The 23,319-nt window shown below is 49.4% G+C and overlaps 1 long non-coding RNA gene across 2 annotated transcripts; it reads left to right on the top strand.

The window, feature by feature from the left end:
• Positions 1 to 10,202: 10,202 nt before the first annotated feature.
• LOC114704660 lies at positions 10,203 to 19,955 on the top strand. Of its 2 annotated transcripts, none has more exons than XR_005089635.1 (3): positions 10,203 to 10,291; positions 18,312 to 18,382; positions 18,639 to 19,955. It is a non-coding gene; the product is annotated as an uncharacterized LOC114704660 (long non-coding RNA). The 2 variants fall into 2 exon arrangements; XR_005089634.1 differs by lacking the exon at positions 10,203 to 10,291 and adding an exon at positions 17,566 to 17,760.
• Positions 19,956 to 23,319: the final 3,364 nt, after the last annotated feature.

Here is a 23,319-nt window from a genome sequence, read left to right as displayed (position 1 = left end):
TCTTGTTAATTTGGAAGCGCCTGGCCGTTATCCCCACATGTCTATATGTATTCTTCAATGTGGGCATCACAGTCTCCCGGACATCTTCTCTGAGCTCTGCTGGCTCTGCTGCCTTCCTGCCTTCCTGAAGCCCCTTTGCCGAAGCCTTTGCTTTAGTGTGAACCCTGCCAGTGGCCATTGCTCTTGGAACTGTCAGCCCCTCCTCCAACTTGAGTGATGTGAGGACAGGCCGCTGTGAGCAGATGTGCCCACCGCAGGCTGTCCTTGGGTTCTGTCTGAGATCCAGAATGATGGCACTGGTTGATGTCCACTCTCCACTGACACCCCACAGCTATGGCTCCTGGGAATAAGAAGCCATCCATCAGGGCAGAGAGGACACTGTGGTAACAGTGGGTAGTGGAGGGAACTGTGCCAGCCTTTTGGATTTTTTATGAATGGACTTGTGAAAGCAACTTCTCAGGGCATCCTGGCCAGGTGCCAGCTGGCTGCTCTGCGTTCAGAGCGGCTGTTGAGAGATGCCAGGCCTGATGGGTCCTCTGGTCTCTATGCAAGCCGGTGTCTGTGTCCCCTGTGCCACCTGGACCTGCACAGATAGGGGAGCACCATACAGAAAACGGAATAAGCCCCCCAGAGAAACCATATCTTCTGCCTTTGAAACATGGTGGGAACTGGCCTTCAGTGGCCCAGCCACCAGTTCTTCTGTTCAAACTTTAATACCAACATCTGCCAGGCACCGGGGAGACTGTCTCTGATGAACCCTCACAAAGGAAGATGCGCAGGGAAATTAATGAGTGGCCAGGTGTGAGATGACAGGGCAGGGGTCTGATCCCAATCCCAAGCCCGGGAGGTGGCCATCAGTTCCAGCTTCTGCCAGCTCACCTTCAGGAAAGCTGCTAAGTCCCCATCCCCCCAGGTCACATTATGTATCAGCCTTATGGCTCTAGGCTGGCTCTCCTCATAGCCCAGATCTCCTGCCACACAGCTCCCTCCCTCCTCTCCCATCTCTGCTACCATGCCAGTTACCTATCCCAGAAAGTCACTGCTCAGTCCTGTTCCGTCTGGGGGCAGTTGATGTGGAGTCAAGGCCTCCATGATTAAGGTCATATTCACTCCTGTAACCAACCCTCTGGGACCTAGAGATTTCACCTGATTCAGCAGATCTTTTGCCAGGCATGGTAGTGCACATCTGTAATCCCAGTGCTCAGGAAACTGAAACAGGAACGTACAAGTATGAGGCCAGCCTGGACTACATACTGAGTTCCTGGCCAGCCTAAGCACTAGCTTATTTCCCCTTATAAAAACAAAACAAGGAAGCTGGGCAAGGTAGCACATGCCTTTACACCCATCAAGTAGGAAGCAGAGGCAGGCAGATCTCAGGTCGGGAGGAAGCAGGGCTAGAGATGTGGGTCAGTTTGGAGAGTTTGGAAACTGCAGCATGAGGAGAGCATCACTCTCTAAAGATGGAAGAGCCAGGAGCTAGAGGAGGTCTCACCTTGATTGACCTTCCCATGCAGCTACTCCAGCCCTGGGCCTCCTCCGGCTCTCTTGTTTGGTTTGAGAAATAAGTTCTCAATGGTCAAGCTGCTTGTTGTGCATGATGACCAGATCATGGGGCCTCATCTGGTGACCTTTCCTGGATTTGACTTTGATTCTTCTATCATCATGAGTCATAGGCTGTATCCCCAGATCATTTGGCAACTGTGAAACATCTACAATAAAACGGAAGCTTTGTGGGAAGGGCGCATCCCATCTTTCCAGGCAATCTTGGGGAACTCAGTGTATGGCAAATGGTTCCAAGTGGCATACAGGAGAGTACTGAGGATTGAGGTGTGCGGGCTTGAGTCCTGGCTCCCACATCCTTGCTTTGTGACAACAAATTAATCTCTAATATGTTAAAACTACAGTAGCTCTAGCCAGGCATGGCGGTGGCACATGCCTTTAATCCCAGAACTCGGGAGGCAGAGCCAGGCAGATCTCTGTGAGTTCGAGGCCAGCCTGGTCTACAGAGTGAGTTCTGGGACAGCTAGGGCTACACAGAGAAACCCTGTCTCAAAACCAAACCAAACCAAACAAAACAAAAAACAAACCTACAGTAGCTTAGGTCACCTGGATGTTATAATGTTCAAGAGAGTTTATAGAAAAAAGATCCAAAGATCAAAAGGCACTATCATACAAGCAGCACATTAGTGTCTGGGAAAGGATGAATCAGAGTCTCCTCCTTCATTCAGGACCATAGACAGCAGGCACATGCGAGAGAGAACACACACACACACACACACACACACACACACACATGTATGTATAAGGTACACAGTATATGTACATGCACCTACACACATGTATGCACACAAGGCATGCACCTATAACCACACCCACACAAGGACATGCACACATGGAGACACATGCAGCTCATAAGCATGTGTGCACATATGCACCTGTACACACAAGCACACAGAAGGCACAGATACATCTCTTAAGCCATAACAACTTGAACTTTCCCTGGAAGGCACCCAAACCAACCTTAACCACAAGAGAGTTCCCCCTGGCTGGCATGGTGCTGATTAGAGAGCTAGTTGGACTTCTGTATATTGGGCTTTTTTTTGTTGTTGTTGTTTGTTTTGTTTTGTTTTGTTTTGTTTTGTTTTGTTTTGTTTTGTCTTGTTTTGAGTGGGGCTTGAGGGAAACATTATGTCATCACATTTATGAAACTTGAAATCCTTCTTCCCAACCCCAGATCCACGCAGGAGTCACTTGTACATATATAGCTGTTGTTGGTTGTTTTTGCTCTTTCTCTTTTGGCTCTTTGTTTTTTGGGGGCCCCACCACCCAGTTCCCAAATAAATCACACACAGAGATTTGTTCTTAATTATAAATTCCAGGCCTTAGCTTGGCTTGTATCTTGCCAGCTTTTCTTTTCTTTTTTTCTAATTTTTTTTTTATTCATTTTGTACACAGTGTTCTGCCTGCATGCCTGCAGGCCAGAAGAGGGCACCAGATCTCATTACAGATGGTTGTGAGCCACCATGTTGTTGCTGGGAATTGAACTCAGGACCTCTGGAAGAGCAGCCAGTGCTCTTAACCTCTGAGCCATCTCTCCAGCCCCTTGCCAGCTTTTCTTAACTTAAATTATCCCAGTCTACCTTTTACCTCTGGACTTTTTCCTTCCTCTTACTTCTGTAAATCCTACTTTTACTATTTACACCGAGACTTGCTGTGTGGCTGGCCCCTAGCATCCTCCTCTCCTTGTTCTGGTTCTTTCTTTTCTTCCCAGATTTCTCCTCCTTTTTATTCTCTCTGCCTGCCAGCTCCACCTATCCTTTCTCCTGCCTCGCGATTGGTCATTCAGTTCTACATTAGACCATCAGATGTTTTAGACAGGCACAGTAACACAGCTTCACAGAGTTAGACAAACACAACATAAAAGAACGCAACACATCTTTGCATCATTAAACAAATGTTCCACAGCATACACAATTGTAACACATCCTAAATTAATACTCTACAGCATGTAGCCTAACAAGCACGAGAGCTGAAAAAGAGAGAAACGTCCAAGGAGGCAGTCTGGCTGGGGAGTTGCAGGAAGACCTGCTGGATGATTCTCTTTTCCACTTGTGCCCAGCAGGTAAGAGCCAGGAAAGTAAGTCAGGCTCAGAGCTGGCTCAAGGTGGGACCAGGAGGCCAGACCCAGGGCCAAAGCGCCTTAGTCTTCTTCCCATTGTGATCTGGAAAGTAGCCATGTCCAGGCAGGTCCTCCCATATCAGTTAAACATGTCTTTCTCTCTCACTCATTCCCTTTCTTTCTTTCTTCTTCCCTATTTCTCTTGTTCCCTTCCTCCCTGTTCCTTCCTACTTACAGAATGGAGAGGTTGAAGGCAGCCTTTGCAGGGCCCTGGTTTCACCTCCTGTTGCTTCTGCTCCACAGCATCACAAGGGTGGCATAAATAGTTCCCACCCACAACCCCATGTCCAGTATTGTTGTAGAATATTAGTTAAAGATGTGTTACATTCTTTTATGTTGCATTCATTTAACGCTGTAAAGCTGTATTACTTTGCCTGCCTCAAACACCTGATTGGTTTAATAAAGAACAGGATTGTAGTAAAAGTTTTCCTGTGTCCCAGCTGACTGGTGGTCAGGACAAATCTCTCCTACTCATGTCCCCCAAGTAAACACACAGAGGCTTATATTAATTATAACTGCTTGGTCATTAGCTCAGGCTTACTACTGACTAGCTCTTACACTTAAACTCAGCCCATTTCTGTTAATCTATATGTTGCCACATTTTCCATGGCTTTACCTGTGTGCCATTACATGCTGCTCCCTGGATGGCAGGCTGGGGTCTCCTGACTCAGCCTTCCTCTTCCCAGAATTCTCCTTGTCTGCTTATCCCACCTATACTTACTGCCTGGCTACTGACCAATCAGTGTTTTATTAAACCAGTGTATAACAAATCATTATCTCACAGCATTTCCCCTTTTCTATTTAATTAAAAAAGGTTTTAACTTTAATATAGTAAAATTACATATAACAAATAAGAATTACGGTTACACTATCTAGTCTATTTGTATTTCGAAAAATTAAGGAAAATATTCTATTTATCCTATAGTTGTGAGTCTAAAGTTTCATATCTACCTTATCACTTATCATAACCAAGGAAAACCATAATTATAACTATCTAGTCTTCAACTACATCAAAGACCTCAGAAGGATATAATATTACCTAAGTAAACAGGAAGTGCATTATAAGTAACTTTCAAAAACCTAGAATGACAGAGACAGCTGCCTGCCTGGACAGTCACCCAGAGTTCTTCTGCAATGTTGGGGCATCCATCTTCAGCCCATAGGCCTAGATTCTCTCACTGGGCAGCCAATAGCTAGGCAGGAGAAAGGATAAACAGGGCTGGCATGCAGAGAGAATAAAAAGGAGAAGAGAGAAGGGGGGCTAGAAAAGGAGGAGAGGAGAATGCTGGGGGGGGGCAGCCACCTAGCCACACAGCCAGGCATGGAAAAAGAAGGAAAGAGAAGATATACAGAAATAGGGAAAGGTAAAAGCCCAGAGGCAAAAGGTAGACAGGTTAATTTAAGTTAAGGAAGGCTGGCTAGAAATAAGCCAAGCTAGAGCTGGGCATTCATTAGAAAGAATAAGTCTCCTTGTGATTATTTAGGAGCTGGGAAGTGGCCCCCACAACGAGTAAAGAGAAAAAAAAACTACACAGTATGATTCTGCTCTTCTGGTTTGGTAGCAGCTGTGCAGTAGAGAGGAGTGAGAGTCGTTCTGGGACTATGGTCATCTGACAGGGCTGGGCTTCTACCCTTTAACAACTGACGATTCTTCAGGGCCTGGGAAAATCAGGCCTCCTCTAGACCCCACTTTGTTCCTCCCATGCCACAGCTTGCTGGTGAGCAAGTGACTAGACACCTCCAACGTGGGGCCTCTTCCTCCTAGGCCATTTACAGAACACCAGAGACTGTCCCAGGGGCTGGTCCAGGTTGAAGTCTGAACTTCCAACAAGAGAGGTTTGGGGCATCATTATCCCATTACAAAGGAATGAGTGACAACCAGAGCTACTTACAAACAGCAAGACCAAAGATTCAACCCAGGGTTTAACAGTGGCCGAGTACAAGACCTTCCCTACTCACTGTTGTCTCCCACCACCGGGAAGGAAGATTGGCAAAGTGCATCTCCTGGGTAGGGAACTTCTGCCAATACCTCTGGGAGAGTATGGAGAACACACCTAGGATGAGAGGCTGAAGGGGTGGAGCCAGGGAACCCAAATAAATACATGGAGGAGACTTATTCTTGCTTATGAATGCCCGGCCTTAGCTTGGCTTATTTCTAGTCAGCTTTTCTTAAATTATCCCGTCTACCTTTGTCTTCCATGTTTTTATTTGGGAGCTGGGTGGTAGGCCCCCAAAGAGTTAAAAAAAAAAAAAAAAAAAAAAAAAAAAACAACCCAACTACAGAAGTGTGTCACTGATTGGGGGTGGAACTTGAGGGTGGGTAGGTGTGATGGTTAACCCTCCTTGTCACTCCATCAGATACAGAACCATCTAGGAGACACACCTCTGGGTATATCTCTGACGTTTTCCAGAGAGGTTTAATTGAAGCAGAAAGACTCACCACAGATGTGGTGGATGGCAGCACCCGTGGCCTCAGGTCCCAGGCTAAAAAGAAAGAAGGAAGGAGTTGAACACTCCATGACTCTCTGCTTCCTGACTCAGGACCTAGTGTGACCAGCTCCCTCATCCTAGTAGGTTTCAAATACTTCAGCCAGGCAGGCCCAGTGTCACACTCTCTTCCTGCTGTCTGCCTATCCAGATGTGGAACTCTCAGCTTCTTCTCCAGCACCGTGTCTGCCTGCACGCGGCCATGCTTCCTGCCATGACAATCATGGACTAAACCCCTGAACCTGTAAGCCGGCCACAGTTAAACATTTTCCTTTATAAGAGTTGCTCTGCCCGGGCGGTGGTGGCACACGCCTTTAATCCCAGCACTTGGGAGGCAGAGGCAGGCAGATCTCTGTGAGTTCGAGGCCAGCCTGGTCTACAGAGCGAGATCCAGGACAGGCACCAAAACTACACTGAGAAACGCTGTCTCAAAAAAACAAAACAAACAAACAAACAAAAAAAAAGAGTTGCTCTAGTCATAGTGTCTCTTCACAGCAAAAAACCCTAACTAAGACAGTGAGAAAGGCAGGGTGGCAGGAGGATGAGGGAGCTGGTCACACTAGGTCCTGAGTCAGGAAACAGAGAGTCATGGAGTGTTCAACTCCTTCCTTCTTTCTTTTTAGCCTGGGACCTGAGGCCACGGGTGCTGCCATCCACCACATCTGTGGTGAGTCTTTCTGCTTCAATTAAACCTCTCTGGAAAACGTCAGAGATACACCCAGAGGTGTGTCTCCTAGGTGGTTCTGTATCTGATGGAGTGACAAGGAGGGTTAACCATCACACCTACCCACCCTTGTTCCAAAGGCAGTAAGATTATTGTTTCCTTGGCCTGGTGACACACACCTGTAATTCCAGCACTGGGGAGACTGAGGCAGGAGGATGACATGATTTTGGTCAGCCTAGCCTACACAGTGAGACCCTGTCTCAGAAAAATAAAACAAGAACTCACCGTTGCCCATGTGTTGTACTGGGTTCGAGGCAGACAGAAGGGCGACAGGCTGTACCAGTGTCTGGTGTTTTCCTGGGGGCCTCCTGCACATTGGCTAGATTTGAATCCAGCTCCACATGCCTGAGAACTTGGAAGAAACTGAGCAGGAGGACAGGCAGGTGGGAGACAGCCCAGGCAGGCACCGAGCAAAGGGTGGGCACTTTGGTTCTTCTCCACCAGCTCCTGTGCGCCAGGCATGGGATGAGAGGGCCCACTGGGCCTCAGAAGGGCAGAGGTAGAAGCCAGCAGAATGTGTTAGTAGCCACCCCTGCAGCCTAGCAGCTTCAGGCAACAGCCAGCCCAGAAAAACCAAACACCCGATTACAACATAGGCATGGAATTTAGGGACATTTCTTTCAAGAAGATGTATGACATGAAACCTCATCACGAGTCAACAAGAAAATGGAAGTCAAAGCCACAGTGACATTCTGCCTCACACTCCTCAGGATAGCAGCTGCTCCCAGAGGGGAGAAAATGACAAGCTCTAGCAAGATAGAGAGGAACAGGGCCTTAAACACCATGTGGGGACTAATAAACATGGCAGACATTGGGGGGAATCATCGTAAGCCCCAAAGCATTAAAAACAGAGCTGTTCTGTGATACAGCAATGCTGGTTCTTGGTTTGTACCCCCAAGTAATTAAAAGCAGGACCTTCAACAGATATTTATGCACACAGGTTAAAGCAGCATTATTCCTGGTAGTTAAAAGGTGGAAGCAGGCCCTGGTGGGTGGAATATCAAAGCCTTGTCAAAACATAAGGACCTGAATTGGATTCCCAGAACCCATGTAAAAATTCTGGGTGTGGTGGTACACTTGTAACCCCAGTTCTGGGGAGGTGGAGACAGGAGGATCTTTGGGACTCACTTGCCAGCCAACCCTAACCTAATTGGTGAGCTCCAGGCCCAAAAGTTTCAGACTAGCTGGTAGAGTGCCTGCCTAGGGAGCATGAAGCTCTGAGTTCAGTTCCCAGCACTGAATAAACTGGGTGTGGTGGCATACACATGTAATCCCAGCACTTAGAGAGAGGCACTTGGGAGATAGAGGCAGGAGGATTAGAAGAAGTTCAAGGCTGTCCTTAGCTACATAACAAGTTTGAGACTTTATCTCAGAAAAAAAATATATAATAAAATAAATAAAAATAAAAAGTGTGGAGCATGTTTCTGAGGATGATGCTTGAGGTATCGATGATGCTCGATGCAGCAGTAGTGCATGCATGCATGCACATGCAAACACACACACACACAAAGGCTAAAATCATTGTATTATCTCTCATAGTATCTGAGTGTGAGGAATTTGGGAAGGGCTTTGCAGCATGATTCTAGATGATTCTGGGCAGTTCTGCATGACTCTGCATTGAAAAATTTTGACACCCTTGTGTCCCAGAGGGCAGGAACGAAGTTCTAGTTGCGTAACCAGCTGCTCTGACGGTGCTCTTAGGCTGCCAGCCACTGGAAGAGCCAGGACTGGACACCAGGCAATGAGGGGCCCAGGAGTCCATGGCCAGCTGCCAAGAAGGAAACACGGAACAATAGCCCTCAAGAGGCCTGGCCTCTTGAAGCCAGATTTGCCCTTCCAGGACAAAGGCGACTTCCTCTGTAGGAAATGATCTGCCGGGAGGGCTTCCTGTGGGAGAAGGCTGAGAGGATTTAAGGAAGACGAGGTTGAGGAATGGAGTCCTAGATGCCCACCATCCTGTATCTCTGGGCACTGAAGTCATGGAGGATAGCTAGATGCTGGGCTACTAACCATTGGCATACTCTAGAAGAGACCCTGAGTTTTGAGCCTGGTAGTGAGAAGCCATATTGGTTTGTTTCTTTATCCATGGCTATTCAAGCTTGTACCCTGGTGTCTTCACTTCCCCTTCCAAAAAAAGGAGGAGGGTTGCGGGGGAGGGTATGAATCTACTGTCTCCTGTGCCTCTGGGTACCACATTTACACAAACAACTGAGACTCAGGAGTGACCCCAGGTCCCTCCCTTAATCTCCTGGGGGTCAATAGCCAACCCTTTGAGTGTGAGCACTGAGAGTGAAATGGTGAGGGGACTGTCTCACTCTGCCATTGGGGTCCCTAGGCAACAGTCACCAGGCTGTGCTGCTGGGAAATGGAGATGAGAAGGCCTTGGAGAGGAGATGCCTGGGTTCTTGTGCCTTCCTTCTGAACGAACCAGAACTTCTCCAGGGAGCAGCCGGGCAGGGCAGGCAGTCAGGATTCATGCCCACTGGAGAAGAGCCAGCCCCGGGAGCTAGCCAATATCCAGGCATGTTTAGGTCTTTCTCCAATTTCATCAGCTTTAATTCAAGAACTCCTGGTTTGACTTGGTAGACATGCCCATTGGCCATCAGAGACAGAGTATCACATAGCCTAGGCTGGCCTCAAACTCCCTGTGTAGCTAAAGATGGCCTTGAATTTCTGGTCCTCCTCATTTACCTCCAGAGTTCTAGGATGGCAGTACCACTTTGATTGTTTCATGTGGTGCTGGGGAGGAAACCTGGGGGCCCTTGTGCATGCTAGTCAAACACTCTACCAACTGAGCCATAGCCCCAGACTCCCTTTCTTTCTTCTCTCTCTCTCTCTCTCTCTCTCTCTCTCTCTCTCTCTCTCTCGTCTTCTTTTTTTTTTTTTTTTCTGAGACAGAGTTCCTCTGTGTAGCCCTGGCTGTCCTGGAACTTGCCCTGTAGACCAATAGACCAGTGCTGGGATTAAAGGCATGTGACATCACCCCACCCCCCACCCCCGCTCCAACCTTAATTTCTAATATTAACTCTCAGATCGAGCATTACAGTTCACACAGCAACACACACACACACACACACACACACACACACACACACACACACACACAGAGTCAGAGGTTTCATGTCTGCACCAAAGGCTGAAGTAGAGAGCCAAACAGACAAGGCTGCATCTCTGTAGCCCTGTAGAAGGCTGGATAAGAAGGTTTACAGTCTGCAGGCACAGAGCTGTCCGGACAGGAAGCTGTCAAAGGCAGGGCCTGGGGGCAGGCAGTTTGGCGTGTCAGTTGGAAGTGGGCTGTGTGTCATAGGCAGGAGAAACTACATTTGTGCTGGAGCAGGGAACAGACAAGGAGGTTATTTGCTACGACAATTTTCCTAGCCAAGGCTCATGATGAGTGACAGGTGAGAGATGAGCGTCTGCCACACTCTGTCTTAGGATGTCCCTCCTCTCATCATCCCAGCTAAGGGTGGCTGCACCATTTTTGGTCTGGAGTATTTGACAAGCTTATGGGCCTGAATTTTCTGGTATGCTTTATTTTCACTTATCTTTGTGTATTTAGCTATTTTACTTGCCTATATATGGGAACACCGCTTGTATACAGTGCCTGTGGAGGCTTGGAAGAGGGCATCAGATCCCCTGGAACTGGAGTTACAGATGGTTGTGAGCTGCCATGTGGGTGCTGGAAACCAAACCCAGGTCCTCTGGAAGATTAGCCAGTGCTCTTAACTGTGGAGCCATCTCTTCAGACCCTCTGACATGGTTTGATGTTCCTGTGTGCTCATTTGTTAAATTTGTACGTGGTAATACTTTCTTTTTAAGACAGTTTCCAACTCACTCCGTAACCAAGGATGACCTTTAACTCATGATCCTCCTGCCTCTACCTCCTTCCTAGTGCTGGGATTGCAAGTGTGCGATACCACTCCCTGTTTCTGATCTGCTGGGGATGGGAACCAGAGTGCCATGCATGCCAGGCAGGCACTCTATCAACTGACCTTTATCCCTAGCTCCTGGTAAATATGTCATTTATTTGCCTATGCCAGATAGATTGTACTGGATAGTTGGTGGCTGTTTAAGATGCAGAGTCCTGCCGGGTGGTGGCGGTGGTGGCGGTAGTGGCGGCAGTGCATGCCTTTAATCCCAGCACTCAGGAGACAGAGGCAGGTAGATCTCTGAGTTGGTGGCCAGCCTGACTAGGCTACACAGAGAATCCCTGTCTCAAAAAACAAAAACAAAAACAAAAAGCAAATAAACACAAAAAAATATTTTGGCAGTTGTAGTCAAAATGGAGAGAAGTACTGTTTTATAAAGTGGAGTCACTCAGGGCAAAGGGCAGCCTGATACCAAGTGTTTTATATTATGTGGAGTGACCTAGAGTAAGGTACAGCCTGACCTCCTCAGGAAAGCACCTTATGGGCCATAGGCAAGCTGTGCCATTAAGGAAGACCTTGGTTCCTTTTGTCCAGGGAGGAAGGAAAGGGTAGGAACAATTGAAAACTCAAGAGCCAAGAATGGAGTCAGTCTGCCTCCATGAAACCTGATGAGGGGTGAGACACTGACCATGGCAGAACACGTTAGAAAGGAACCAGATGGGGGCGCTGAGATTTGGAGTCAGGGCTAGGGCAGGTGGTAGCCAGTTTTGCCCGGAAGATGAGGGGTACTAGGTGGTCCTCAGTAAAGAGGGGCTTTTCCACCGAGAAGGACCAACACAGGTGAACACAGGGAGGAGGATCCATGAGTTCAAGGCAGCAGTGGCCTCTGGGGCTGTCATTGGTGGCAAGGGTTACCAAGGACCCTCACATTGTTCTCACCAAGGACTGCAAGTGTCCTGATCTTAGCCCAATGCATCCCTCTGAGGAGGATGGCTCAGGAAACACAAGGGGACCCCCACAGGGAGCCAAGAGGCAGCAGGGCTCTGCAAAGTGCCTCCTATCATCTTCCTTTGCAGTTTCCTCTGCCGGAAGCAGGAGAGCCAGGAAGCTGAAGAGGGAGAGAGAGAGAGGGAGAGGGAGAGGGAGAGGGAGAGGGAGAGAGAGAGAGAGACTAGAAATCAGGAGGAAGGCCTGGGATTATAAAGGAGGCAGATGGGTTGGGGGAGGAGCAGGAAGCCTGTGACATCACCACACAGCTGTAAAAGTGTTGTAAAGTAACCCAGGAGTTTGCAGGGCTACCACATGGAAAGAAGAGAGGAAGAAAGACCCTGGGGGCAAGCTCTTCCCAGGAGAAGGCTGCTGCAGCTATTAGAGGTGGGCGGCCCCCACTTTATGTTTGGAGGAAGCCGGCAGCCACGGCTTCCGTCCAGCTTCTCCCAGCCCACTAGGCAGGGTCAGATCACTGTCCCCGTGGGAGTGGGCTGAATGGCATGCCACCAAAAGGTGTGTCTGGTGACGGCTCCTGGTGAGCGGGCCCTTCTTTGAAGAGACAGGTGGATCTCACCATGACATCTCCCTGAAACCCAGTGGTAGGTGTCCTTTTACAAAGAGAGACTAGGTAAAGTGTAGTGAAGCAGAGGCAGCTAGACCGAGGAAAGATCGACCTATCACCTTCAGAGGGGCTTCCCAGAATGCTTTGTTCTCAAACCTGGCTCTGGAACGGCTTAAGCCAACCCACTTTGTAGTGAATTTCTCTGGGAATGAATACGCCAGGACTCCGTTCCTGGGTCATCAACTGTGAGCGAGCGAGCGAGTGACAGAAACAGAATCTCCTGGATGCTTAGGCTTCCTCTGCAGGGCTGTAGAGAGGTCACAAGGAGCTCGGAGGGCAGGGACAGGGCAGGGACAGGAGCGGGGGCAGTGCCAGAGGAAGCTGCATGCAGACCTGCAGACCTCAGGGGAAGCAATCTCAGAGAAAGTGCCGCCTGTGGTCAGCGGTCTGCAGGCAAGGAGGAAGTGGCAGCTGCCCGGCCCTGGGCTGTGCCTCTTCCTCTACTGTTCGCAACAAGAGTGAGTTCACTACAGCTGAAGCCTCGGTAGCCCACAGCCCTACACATAGACACAGAGCCCTCCTGAAGGCCCGCACCTCGGTGTATCGTTTTCCTTAAAGGTAATCCATCACCTGGTGGTGTGAGCATCGGTCCCACAATTTCAGGGTCTCTCCTTGCTGACCCCAGGTCTTCAAGGTCCTCTGTCCATACTGAGCCAGGGGCGTTGAAGCTTCCCTAAACTTCCTCTCATCTGACCACCCGAGCCAGTTCTTACAGCTATCTGCGTACCGTACTGATGGAACGGACCACATTCCTGCCCATGGGACACACTTCCTGCTTTCAAGTCACTCAGCCTCAGGGACAGGGAAAGAGATTAGGGACACAGAAGGACCCGAAGCAATTAAATTGGTTCAGGCCCATCAGGCTGGCGGCAGCAGATGGACAGAGAGGAAGAAATGCAGAGCGGGTGGCGTCTCCCAGGATAAGTCTCTGCCGCAGCAAGCTATGACCTGGGCCTTTTTGTGGCCACAAGTAGTTCACCCTCCAATCACAGGGACAGTGTCCAGCATAGGTTAGGGCAGACCAGACTCTTTGAGCACTCCAGGTGACTTGACTTACCTGGCCTGCAGGAAATGAAAAGGAAAGAGAGAGGAACATGCCTGCGCTGGGTAGATGCGAGATGGGCAGGGAGAGGAGACAGTTTGAGGCCCTTTGGGAGGCAGTCCATCTTTGGCAAAGCACGAGGCTGGGCGCCTGAAGCAGCAGACAGTTACTACCTAGTGTTGGAAGCCAGAAGTCTACACGGTCAGAGGCTCCCTGGCAGGAGGACCATTCTTCTAGTCTCTGTCCCAGGGGCCTCTTGGAGCTGCACCCTCCCATGTCTGCCTCTCTGCCGCCTCTGCTCTGTGGAATCCATATGTCTCCTTCTCTTCTTGTGAAAACACTAATCTTTTGAGGTTGGGAGAAGCTGGTATCACCGAGACCCTATTTCCAAGCAAGTGCTGGCAGTCGCTGGCAGCGAGGGCTCCGATAATTCTTTTGAAGGGCATGATTCACCTCACGTTGGGGGGGGGGGGAGAACAGATGGGAATCGGCTGCTGATTGGAGGGTGGGAGGCAGAGGAGTCTCCGGTTCCAAGGCAGTGCTGAAACAGGGCATTCGGGGCCTGATGGTCCTAGCCAGCGACTATGGCTTCCCAGAGCTCCCGGCGAGGAAGGGGAAATTGGAAGAAAGCCTAGGCCAGCCTGCTGCAGCACTCACGACACAGGCCTTGGGGGCATGGAGCAGGAAGAGCTGAAGCCTTCTAAGCAGGCAGGGCAGACCCCCAGAGAAGTGTCTTCAGAACTAAGAACGCCCACTACGGCCTGGAATAGCAGGCTTGTGATCTTAGCTACCTGGGAGGCTGAGGCAGAAGGATGGCAAGTTTGAGGTCCATCTGGGAAGCTTGCTAGGACCTTATCTCAGAATAGAATGTGGCTTTCAAATGTAGACAGTCGAGGACTTGTTGAGTCTCTGTAAGACCCTAGGTTCCATACCTGGTACTTCAAAGCGACAACGATTTAAAAAAAAAATGCAAGGGTAAGAAAGAAGGAGAAATGTCAAGGGCAGTCTCTGAAGACCGACAGCTCCCAGCCTGGCCAGCCTGTCCTGTCCTGAACTCATGGCCGGCCGCTACTCATCACTTGGACACTCCTCGAGTGCTACCTAGCCTTACTCCAGATGACTCCTCCCATCCTGGTCCACGGCCTCTTCTAACCACATTCTCTCTTAAATCTGCTGCTTGTGAAACCCACGGCACTCTGCACCTACCCTCATTCCCAGTGCCCCCTAAATCCCAGTGCCCACGGACTTGGGCAACAGATGAAAGCAAGCGATCCTCCCCAGCCAGTCTATGCTGCTCAGTCTCTGCATGAGGTCCCCACAGCCCACCCCTGGCCCTGGCTTTACCCCGGCACTGGTGTCTCAGTTTTGGAAACCCGCCCCACCTGTTTTTGGTACCCTTACGAGGCTCCCACTAGACTCTCTTTAGCTTCATACATCTTAGGACCTGCTTGTTTTGTGCCTTGGCTGACCCCGAGTGGATGGCATGGCTGTGTTCTCATCCATTCTACCCAAGAGCCAAACAGAGGCAGCCTGCATCTTAGGAGAGGCCCTGAGTAGGCCCTGCACCTAGGTCCAGGTTAAAGGCTGTAAGACAGTTGTGTGGGATACAAGAGGTGGGAACAGGGAGCTGTTGACACTGTTGGAGGAAAACCACAGCCGCTGTCTGCATATCCTGGCTGACTCTACTCCAAACGGCCTTGCTCCAACTCCTTCTATTATGGGCTGGTCCCTGCCCATGGCAGAACTCCTTAGGAGTACCAGGAACAGTACCTAGGATGACTCTGGCAGGAATTCACACCTACTTCAGTAGCACTCTGCCTCTCTTCACATGTCTTAATTGTATCTGTTAATTTTGTTGCAAAAACTAAATGAGAAAGCCGGACGGTGATGGCACATGCCTTTAATCCCAGTACTTGGGAGACAGAGCCAGGCAGATCTCTGTGAGTTCGAGGCCAGCCTGCTCTACAGAGAGAGAGATCCAGGACAGGCACCAAAACTACACAGAGAAACCTTGTCTTGAAAAACAAAACAAAACAAAAAACAACAACAAGAAGACTAAATGAGACAGTACATGTGAATGTACCTAACACAGTTCCTAGCAGATATGATATGTATCTAAGGGAAACTACTGTCCTTGGAAGAAAAGGCAAACTTGTGGGAACCTATGCACCGGGGGTCCAGTTTATGGAGGCTTTCACTAACCTATGCACATACACAGGGTTTTTTGCCTATGTGGAAAATAGGCTTCTAAGATGACCTAAGAACTGGGATCATGGATACACAGATTAAGCCACTGGTTGTCTGAAGGGCTCCCCCTTTGCACAGATCTAAATCCCTTGTTGCTGCGCTCGTTCACTCCAACCTAGGGCCCTCTTTGGTTCCCTTGACTCATTGTCTCCATTATATCAGGGCAGAAAAATGTACAGTGGGGAGGGAGTTCATGGTCACCATTGTTTATCCTCATGGCACTTAAATGTCACCCCTGCTACGTATGAAAGCCCGGCTGAGATGAACGCTTAGAACAGGCAACATTTGGAGGAGTGGCCTCCCAGATGGTCTGCCACTCTGGGCTGGCAACTTCCAGTCTGGCTTCCTTTGCTGTTGTCGCGGAGTTGCTGTTGCCATGGTATTTCTGTGTGCAAGAGAGACGATCATGCATCTTGTCAGCTTCTGGGACACTCCTCCAGAGAACTTCAGAGTAGGGTAATGGGCAGACTGTCTGCAGATACTGGAGAGGAGGCTGCAGAGTGTGGGAGAGGGCCCTTCTGGGCTCCCATATCTTGTACGGAAGAGACTGGAGAAGAATGAGAAATGCCTAGGCCACCTCCAAACCAGGAGCAAGGAGGTGTAGTGCAAATCTGGGACAGGACAGTTGTAAAGCATGGGGAGGCCTCAGCAGTACAGGTCAGTGAGACAGAAGTCTGGGCCTCTCTGGTTGCAACACCAACCAGCTAGTCCCCCATGCAAACGTCCAGATGATGTGTTTTGTTTATTGTTGTTTTTTGGTTCTCAGATAAGGTTTTGATTTGTAGTCCAGGCTGGCCTTAAACTTACATCAGTCCTTCTTAATCTCATAGGTTCTGGGATTAAAGGAATGAGCCACCATGCCTAGCTCTAGATGACGTGCGTGTGTGTGTGTGTGTGTGTGTGTGTGTGTGTGTGTACTCACACACACAAGCATATAAAGGTTGGTACAGATATGAGTGCACATGTGTGTGCACATATATTTGCATGCATGTGTGGAGGCCAAAGATGAACCTCATGTACTGTTCTTCAAATGCTGTCCATTTTGTTTTTAGACACAAACTAACTCACTGGTCTAGATAGCAAGTTCCTGGCCAGATGTGGTAGTTTGAGAAAAAAATAGCCCCCAAAGGGAGTGGCACTATTAGGAAGTGTGCCTTTGTTGGAGTAGGTATAGTCTAGTAATGATACACTAGGAGGAAGTGTATCATTGTGGGAGTGGGCTTTGAGGTCTCATAAATGTTCAAGCCATTTCCAGTGACTCAGACTACTTCCTGTTGCCTGCAAGCCAAGATGTAGGATACTCAGCTACATGGTGTGACATGGTGCTGGATTCTCCAGCCAGCACCATGTCACACCATGACGATAATGGAATAAACCTCTGAAAATGTAAGCCAACCGCCCCAATTAAATGATTTTTCTTTATAAGAGTTGCTGTGGTCATGATGTCTCTTCACAGCAATAGAAACCCTAACTAAGACACCAAGGCTACATAGTGAGACCCATTCCAAAAAATAAAGCAAAAACCATAAATGATACTGTTGTCTAGGTTAGACCCCTTGTGACCCCTCTAGAAACACCACTGGCACACCTGGGTGTGTTGTATTAGTTACATCTGTCTGTACTGTAACAACTTGATGGAAACAATTTTATTTTTTTGAGACAGGGTTTCTCCGTGTAGTTTTGGTACCTGTCCTGGATCTCGCTCTGTAGACCAGGCTGGCCTTGAACTTACAGAAACCTGCCTGGCTCTGCCTCCCAAGTGGGATTAAAGGCGTGTACTACTGCCACCCGGCTGATGGAAACACTTTAAGGGGAGGAATCATCAGTTGCTCGTGGTTTCAGAGGACTCGGTTCATGATTGGCTGGTGCTGGAACCTGAACATAATATCAAGGCTGTGAGTGCAGGCAGAGAAGGAAGCTGCTCACATCACAATGGACAGGAAGCAGGGAGGAGCAGTACCACAGCCAGAGCAAGGCATTGCCCCAAGGACATGGCCCAGATGACCTGCTTCCTCTAGCCAGGACTTGCTTTTCACAGTACCACACTTTTTAATAGTCTATTCAAAGTTTGAAGCCCGGGCTGAGGAGATGGGTCAGCAGGTAAGACCACTCGATATGCAAGCATGAGGATCTGAATTCAGATCCCTAGCATCCATATTAAAAGACAGGCATGGCTGCATATGCCTTGAACCCCAGTACTGTGGTGGGTGGGCGGGGTGGGCAGGACAGGGAGATGGCTGGGACTTGCTGGCTGTCAGATGAGTTCTAGGATTGGTAAAAGACCCTGTCTCAAGGGAATAAGGTAGAGAGTAATAGAATGGGACACAATGTTCTCTGGTCTCCATGTGTGATACCCATACACACCCATTCACATATACACCACACACACACACACACACACACACACACACACATCACATCACATCTCTCTCTCACATACACACATCACATCTCTCTCACACATTCAAACATACCATCATCATCTCTCTCTTATACACACACACACACACACACACACACACACACACACACACACTTTTTTTTCCGAACAAGTTTGAAACCATCAGTAGATTACACCAGAGCCCCCCCATGATCTAGGACTGCTCCCGTGGACACACCCCAAAGCACATTCTACTTACTTCTCTCTCCAGTGTCTCAATCTTACCAAGACGACAATCGTGGTTAACCATCACAACCTCCCAGAAACTGACGAAAGGAAACAGTGAGTTCAAACCACCCCACGTAAGGGTGGGATGGGCGTAGAGGAGGAAGCCGAGAGGAGAGGAGCGGGATGGAAGACGTGGGGGGGGAGAAGGTTACTCTCTGTGACGCCTCCTGGCTGTGCAGACCCTGCAGGCAGAGCTGGGGGCAGCCTGTGCCTCCCTGGGGCTTGGTGGAGACTGCAAACTGCCTCCGGGCAGTCTCTTGGAAGAACTTCCTTGTGTGGTCATCTGCCTGTTTTTTTCGGGTTGTTATAGCCTCTAAGCTTTTCTCGCCTTGACAACCATCACAGCAGCAGAAGACAGCACCTGGGGAAACAGCATTGGTGGCTCTCTTTGCTCCCACCCCCCACTCAGAGCACGCTGCCCGTCTCCCTTCAGCAGCAGAACGTGACCTGGCAGGAGACAGCCTTGCCCTGGGCTTGGAGAGCAGCAGAGGGGCCCAACCCTGGAGTTTTCTCCTTAAATACAAGCAGGACTCTTGGCTGGAGAGTCTCCCTTGTTTCACGTGTGCCGTCCTCTGTCTGTAAATTAAACCCAACAAGACCCCAGGGGACCCTAACTATGACACCTGATGGGCAAGAGGGAGGGCGACCTCTCTATAAACCTCTGATTGTACCCTGGTTTGCGGCCTCCACTCAGTGCTGGTAACTAGACGGCTCATCGGCTCATCGTTGTTCTCGTTGGCGGTGGTGGCGGCGGCGGCGGCGGAGGCGGCGGCAGTGGCGGGGTGGCTGTTTGATCTGTGGGAAAAGCATCCACTCCATAGTCAGGGTTTTCAGCAGTGAAAGACAAGCGCTTGTAGCCTTGACTCAGCTCGGATGTGTCGATCTCTTCCCTGTCTTGTAGTTCATCGTCTCCATTTGTCTGGAGTCACAGTGATGGTCTTACTGTGTACAGGTTCTATGGCAAATGCTGGGAAGAGTTTAAGGGATGGGAAAGTGCCCATGTTTGGATGACTTCCTCACTGCAGCCTCTTGCGGCACCACGACAGGGGCATGTTTTTAAGAACTGTGTCACAGGAGGATGGGGGGGGGGGAGATGGTTCAGTTGGTAAAGGGCTCGCTTCGCAAGCAGGAGGACCTGAGTTTGAGTCCCGGCACCCACGTAAAAAGCCACGTGCAGCAGTGTGCGTGTGTAATCCCAGTACTTCAGGGGAGAAGCCAGGAGGATGCTAGGGCTCACTGGTCAGCCCTTCTCTCTGAATCCATGGGCTCCAGGTCCATGGAGAGACCCTGTCTCAATAAATAAGGTGGAGCACAGTTGAGATTGAGGAAGACACTTAACGTCAACCTATAGCATCCCCTTGGACAAACACACATGCGCGCACACACAAAACATGTATGTATACACTTATAGCCAGGTGTGGTGGTGAACCCTTGTAATCCTGGTGCCACGAGAGGGGGACAGAAGGATCCCTAGGACTTGCTGGTCAGCCAGCCCATCCTAATCTGCAAACTCCAAGTGGCAGTGAGACACTCTGTCTGAAAAAATAAAAATAAAACAAGGAGCCCGGCGTAGAGGCACACATCTCTAACCCCAGCACTCAGGGGCAGAGGCAGGCAGATCTCTGAGTTCAAGGCTGGCCTGGTCTACAGAGTGAGTTCCAGGACAGTCATAGCTACCTAGTGAGACTCTGTCTCAAACACAAACAAACAAACAAATGAAATAAAATAAGGTGGAAGGTTATTTTGAGAAACTACATCCAAGGTTGACCTCTGGCTCCTACCCAGGTGTACACCCAGATGCATACAAACAAAGATGACAGCTTTATCTCCAAGCTCATGTCCACCCTGTGTGGGGGGGAACCCAGCAAGGCACACAGCTCCCAGCGGCAAAGAGACTTTGGAGATGCAAGTGTGTCTGCCTGGGCTCATTGCTGCCCTGTACAAAACAAGAGGACAAATTCTGGGTGTCGGGGGTCGGGGGGGGGACGACGACCCTTTAGTTTCAGCTAACCTATGTATGAAAATAATTGTCCTCTGACCTATGAAGCTCAGCGCCATAAAGCCACTCACTTGCCTGGGTAACATGACCAACCAAGGCATGAATCCAAACTGGGAAGGGAATTTGAGAGGTTCCAGAGCCCTTATACTTTGTGCCCTAGGAATTTGAACAACAAAACCACGAACCACATGCATATCAACACACGTAAGGCTACATGTTTTTTAGATCACGGGTCTCTGACCTCATTGGGGAGGTTGTAGTTCAAGACGAGAGCCCTCAGCCTCCTGCCGCCATGCCTTTGCTCAGCCGTCGTGGATGCTAGCCCTCTGGAATCATGAGCTCAAATAAACTTTGTTCTTTAAGTTGACCCAGGTGTTTTTATTACAATAGGAAAGGAACTAATCCAAAGGGTGTGTCTTAGAGTGGCAATGGCAGCTTCTTTTTCTTCCTCCTCCTCCTCCTCCTCACTCTGTCTGTCTCCCTCTCTGTCTCTCTCTGTGTCTCTGTCTCGTTCTCTCCCTGTCTCTCTCTGTGTGCATCTTTCTCTCCTTTCCCTCCTCCCCGACTGCCATGCAGTGAGCATCTTTCTTCTCCACCATGATGCTTTTGCTTCCTCACAGCCCTGAATGACAGGACTGAGTGACCTGAGTGACTCAGTGACAGAGATCGGAAACCTCCAAAACCATGAACTGAAAGATGTCTTTCCCCTTGACGCTGACTTTCCCAGGTAGTTTGTCACGGTGATGAACAACTGACCGAAGTAGACACAATACTCACAAACCTGTTCTTCACAGGGTGCAGTCCCAGAGAACAGTCCAGCACCTGCTGCCGATCTCTGTAGATGTAACCAACTGTCTTATTAAATAAGAAACACAGAACCAATGTAAAGAGAAAGCCAAGAGGTCAAAGCTCAGAGCTAAAACCTTACCCTTCCTCCTACGGTGCTCCTACCTCTCCGAAAGAGACCTACTTCCTGTGTGTTTGTCTTGATATAGTCTTTCTGTTCTGCTTTCTTATTGGTTGTAAACCCAAACATGTGACTGCCTCGTCACTGCCTGTAAGTACAGCCCTCCAGGTCTTAAAGGCGTGTGTCTCCAATGCTGGCTGTATTCCTGAACACACAGAGACTTACCTAGCTCTGCCTACCAAGTGCTGGGATTAAAGGCGGGCACCACCACTGCCACGCTCTTTCTATGGCTCTAATAGCTCTGACCCCCAGGCAACTTTATTTATTAACATACAATTAAAATCACATTTCAGTACAAATAAAATACCACCATAGATCTCCAGTCCTTTCAAGCCCTCTCCCACACCTGTCACTCACCACAAACGTGACACTGAGTTCATAAACGGGTTGGTGAAAGTCCTTGGTTTTTCCCAATCTCTCACGGACCTTTGTCCTGGATGACTCTTGTGTGACTCCCCCAAGCATCCTTACTTCTTTTCTCTCTTCCCTTTTACTCGTTCACGCAGCTGTGAGACCTTAAGGAACCCACCTGGGCATAGAATCCGCCTTGAAGAATGAAGAGGAGAGAACAAGGGATCAGGTTAGAATTCTTCATGTGCCAAGGGGGAGGGAGGGCAGCTGGGATTACTTGAATAATTTTAGCCTTATAGTTACATATATATTTTTATATCTGAATGTATGTTGCAGTGTAATTCACTGTGAAAACTTTCTGGGCAGTTTCTGTTACTGTCTTGAAGCCATAATAGATGCTGTCCAGGAATGAAGTACTTCTCATTTAGCACTTTGGCCCCGATAAATGCATGAATATGAACTGAATATCTAATCTGGTTGGCTGGCTCCTTCACAGTGTTCTGGCTTTGTTCAGAGTCCTTCCCCTGACTCCTTATACCACCCATAAGCCCTCACTATTTCAGGCTGTATTTTTACCTTCTATTGGTATATTGGTTTGATTTGTGAATACTAGGGATTGAACCTGAGGACTTGCACACTCCCGGCAAATGCCTTACCACTGTGCTCTATTTCCAGGCTCTATTTTTGCTTCCCTACATTGCTTTCTAGTGTCCGAACTGACCTACGTAATCTACAGTTCTATGTAAGTGATATACACATATCTGTAGCAAGCTCTGCTCCTGCTCCATGTTGCCACCAATACCATTGAATGCATGCATCAGTGAACTGGTTTGCTCTGAAGTTGCGGAAGTGATCCACAGAAGGTCAGTTGGAGAGATCCAGCTCGGCTTTCTAGAGGGCACAGAGGCAGGGATCCTGGAAGCAGCTGGCTGTGCTGGTAGAGTCCCCAGTGAGTCCCCGCGTAGAGTTCTACCAGGCCATTATGTGGGGGAAGCTGAGTTGTCTGGGCCACTGAGCTGGTCAGCCTCGGTGGTGCCAGGGCAGTTGTCATAGCCCTCACAAGTCGCAGGGATGAGAGAGCCACAGAGGGCAGGGGAGGCTGGTGGTAGTCATGGGATGGAACGTGCCTGAGAGAAAGGAGCTGGGAGGTGAGTCGGGGCTGGCCCTCCCCTGTCTACTCCCTGCCCTTGCTCCAGGCCTTGTCTCTCTTTAGAACTCTGTGTTTATTGGTTCCGAGGACCAGGGCACAGCACCTACAACCAGTAATGTCATAGGACAGAGCCTCGGGGCCTGGTTATCCATGGCTTCTAGCCCCCATGGGCAACAGAGCTCATGGTGACTCAAAGTCTTTATGACTCCTTCCAGCTCCTCTTCCTCTCTGCTTCTGTTCCTGCAGTCAGCGGGCTTGGGGCTGACTCACAGCTGGGCTCCCCACCCCTCCTGCTGACTCATGCCTTCCTCCAGCTGACTTCTTTATCTCCCTTGTGGCAGCCTGGCTTCTCCTGGCTTGGGGCTGGCTTTCCTTGCATCCTTGTGTTTCCACTCCAGCCTCGACTACCCCCCCCCCCAGACTCTCTCATTGTCTCCCAGTGCAAATGCCCTGCGTCAGAACAGCTGCTGACCAGCCAGCTGCCTAGGCAGCTTCCCAAGAAGAGCCAGGCCTTTGGCTGCCAT

The sequence above is a fragment of the Peromyscus leucopus genome, chromosome 20, assembly GCF_004664715.2.
Source record: "Peromyscus leucopus breed LL Stock chromosome 20, UCI_PerLeu_2.1, whole genome shotgun sequence".
Classification (NCBI taxonomy): domain Eukaryota; kingdom Metazoa; phylum Chordata; class Mammalia; order Rodentia; family Cricetidae; genus Peromyscus; species Peromyscus leucopus.
Note: the sequence above shows the minus strand (reverse complement) of the source record. Positions and strands in the feature narration are given on the sequence as shown.